We start from the raw sequence: 4,126 nt of genomic DNA on the forward strand, positions 1-4,126 counted from the left end.
GAATTACCAGAGGCATGCACAACGAATGTAGGAGGAAAGGACGAAGTAATGAGTATTGCAGAGCTAGTTGAGATGGAAACCAGGGAAAGCGAATTCAATGAGGATAATGCGCAGTCGACAGAAGTTGAAAGTAAGTTACGAGTGGGCACACAACCCAACGTATATAATGAAGGAAGTTATGAAGCGATAATTAGAGCATTTAGATGCGATTATGTGGAAGTAGAAACGAAGAAGGAGAAGGTAGACGAGGATGAGGGAAAAGTAGAGGATGTTGAAGAAAGCGTAAATGAAGGAAGAAACAGAGAAGAGGAAATAAAAGAGAGAGAAGTAGCAGTCGAAGCTTATCCTACAGAAAGTTCGAATTCACAAGGGAAATTCCTAAAAAGACTGCTGTATGATTCAGTGGAGGATTCGTTGATGCAAGAGGAAGAAGAACAGACTCAACCCTTTCAAATTCAACCAGTTGTGAAGGTCGTGGTAAAGCACATCCCAGTCAATATTGTAATTGATAGCGGAAGTGAACTGACTGCGATCTCAGAAAATTTATTCATGCAGTGTAATGCCAATGAGGAATTGCCAGTTCTGAAAATACGTAAGATTAAAGTAAGAGGTCCTATTAGAAACAATGCTGCGGAAGTTACGAGACAAACAAGGTTAACTCTTTCGTGTCAAGGTCAAAAGATCGAAGCCAACTTCGTGATTATACCTAAACTAACTGTAGATTTGATTATAGGTGCAGATTTTTTAAATGAGAGACGAGCGATAATAGATATGGGGAAAGGTAGCGTAACATTCGGGAATGTCACACTTCTCTTTGAGCAAAAGCTAAAATTAGAAGAAACACCAGTTATAAACCAACAATTAAGAATGACGCGAGATAAAGAGGATGAAGAATTAGAATGGTATGCACAAAAAGGGGAATCGCCTCAACTCATGTTAGAAGTCCATAAAGAAATCGACGAAAAATTACAAGAAGTTCAAGGTATTTCGGAACACAGTAAAAGAGAATTAGAGGGTATTTTACGAGATAAAGCAGAGGTATTTTTACCTAAGACTGGCAGTATTAAACACTTTCAGTACAAGTTTGAAGTAAAACAGCACAAACCATTTAGAGAGCCACCCTATACAATCCCATTAAGCTACAGGAATAATGTATTCCAGGAGATATCTAAAATGTTAGATGACGATATTATTGAACCAGCTACCTCCACATATAACATCCCGCTCCATATTGTACAAAAACGAGATGGGAGCATCAGGTTAGTGCTTGATTCCAGACAGATCAACACAATCATGAACACTGAGACAGATCGCCCAGAAAAATTAGAGGAATTGATACAAAACTTCCACGGTGCTAAGATATTTTCATCAATTGATTTACGGAGTAGTTTCTGGCAAATAGAATTGGCCCTAGAATGTAGAAAATTTACAGAATTTATCGTATTCGGTAGATGTTACCAGTTTAAACGATTGCCATTTGGTTTAAACGTATCATCAGCATCGTTTATTAGGGGATTTAATACTGTACTCAGTCCTGAAATTTTACAAAAAATTGCTTGTTATGTTGATGATGTGATTATCTACATCTAAATTTACATCCATACTCCGCAAGCCACCTGACGGTGTGTGGCGGAGGGTACCCTGAGTACCTCTATCGGTTCTCCCTTCTATTCCAGTCTCGTATTGTTCGTGGAAAGAAGGATTGTCGGTATGCTTCAGTGTGGGCTCTAATCCCTCTGATTTTATGCTCATGGTCTCTTCGCGAGATATACGTTGGAGGGAGCAATATACTGCTTGACTCCTCGGTGAAGGTATGTTCTAGAAACTTCAACAAAAGCCCGTACCGAGCTACTGAGCGTCTCTCCTGCAGAGTCTTCCACTGGAGTTTATCTATCATCTCCGTAACGCTTTCGCGATTACTAAATGATCCTGTAACGAAGCGCGCTGCTCTCCGTTGGACTTTCTCTATCTCTTCTATCAACCCTATCTGGTACGGATCCCACACTGCCGAGCAGTATTCAACCAGTGGGCGAACAAGCGTACTGTAATCTACTTCCTTTGTTTTCGGATTGTATTTCCTTAGGATTCTTCCAACGAATCTCAGTCTGGCATCTGCTTTACCGACGATCAACTTTATATGATCATTTTATTTTAAATCACTCCTAATGCGTACTCCCAGATAATTTATGGAATTAACTGCTTCCAGTTGCTGGCCTGCTATTTCGTAGCTGAATGATAAGGGATCAATCTTTCTATGTATTCGCAGCACATTACACTTGTCTACATTGAGATTCAATTGCCATTCCCTGCACCATGCGTCAATTCGCTGCAGATCCTCCTGCATTTCAGTACAATTTTCCATTGTTACAACCTCTCGATACACCACAGCATCATCTGCGAAAAGCCTCAGTGAACTTCCGATGTCATCCAGAAGGTCATTTATGTATATTGTGAATAGCAACGGTCCTATGCCACTCCCTGTGGCACACCTGAAATCACTCTTACTTCGGAAGACTTCTCTCCATTGAGAATGACATGCTGCGTTCTGTTATCTAGGAACTCTTCAGTTCAATCACACAATTGATCTGATAGTCCATATGCTCTTACTTTGTTCATTAAACGACTGTGGGGAACTGTATCGAACGCCTTGCAGAACCCTCTTGGGAACATCACAACGACACATTAAATCAGTTTTTACAGATCATTAAAGAACATGGGGTCACATTAAATATAACAAAATTTAAATTTGGAAGGCGAGAGGTCAAATTTCTAGGACACATCATTTCAGAGAAAGGGGTAATGCCCGACCCAGAAAAACTAACAGCAATCAAAGAATTCTGTACTCCATATAATAAGAAAACTCTCAGAGGATTTCTAGCTCTCACCGGATTCTATAAAAAATTTATTTGGATCGACTCTCTCGCAACACCACGCCTATGTCCATTGACTGGAAAAATCACGCCATGGGTATGGGATCAACAAGCCAATGAAGAATTTTTAAAAGTGAAAAACGCACTAACAACAGCACCGATTTTAGCAAATCCTGATCCAACACAAAATTTTTGTATGGCCACTGATAGCGCGAAAACAGGTTTAGGAGTTGTTTTATTCCAAGAATACGAACAGGCAGGACTAAGATCATATAGAACAATTGCATCTGCCAGTCGGGTACTCACAAAAAGCGAGAAAAACTATTCAGTCACGGAGCTGGAAGCATTGGCCATTGTATGGGGCTTCCAACGTTTTCGATACTTCCTATTCGGAAGAAAAACAAAAGTATACACTGACCACAAAGCATTAGAATTTCTGTTATCCGCCAAACTAACTGATGGGAGGTTAGCCAGATGGATGTTAATACTACAAGAATTTGACTTCATTATTACACACATACCAGGACCAGCGAATGTGTTAGCAGATGCTTTATCACGATGTCCACAGGGTGCATCCAATAACATAGGTTTGGAAGCAGCAGAAGACCAGTTTACAATGTACTATATGAAACAAGTACCTTTCGAAAACTACATTATGACAGCATTGAAAAACACGCAAAGAACAGGACAAGGATCCCGAAATACTAGGAATCAAACACAAGTGGAGAAGTAAGGATTTTCCAGACATTCGACAGCACTATCTCGTAAAAAACAATGTTTTATTTTTTAGACGAAATGTTGCAACCAATGAATGGTTAATTTATATCCCAGATGAACTAATTAATAAGTACATATGGTATACACATTTAAGTAATGGCCACGTTGGACCAAAGAAATGGTTTTTAAAAATAAAACAAACAAGCCATTTTCCTAATATGGAAAGACGGATTAGAACAGTATTAGTCAAATGCAAAAAATGTATGAGGGCTAAACACGTCACTTTCCAAACCAAGCCACCTATGTTTCCAATAACCCCTAAAAGATTAAAACAAATAGCTGCAACAGATTTGATGGGGCCCCTCCCACGCACAAAAAATGGATATATTTTCATATTTGTCGTTTTGGAACTTACTTCTAAATATGTTACCTTGACACCATTAAAATGGGCAACAGGTCTTACTATAAGTAAAGCATTTAGACAAGATTTTCTCAGACAAGTAGGTCGAGTGGAACGAATAATTTCGGATAATGGCTCA

This window comes from Schistocerca piceifrons, chromosome 4 (genome assembly GCF_021461385.2).
Source record: "Schistocerca piceifrons isolate TAMUIC-IGC-003096 chromosome 4, iqSchPice1.1, whole genome shotgun sequence".
NCBI classification, from domain to species: domain Eukaryota; kingdom Metazoa; phylum Arthropoda; class Insecta; order Orthoptera; family Acrididae; genus Schistocerca; species Schistocerca piceifrons.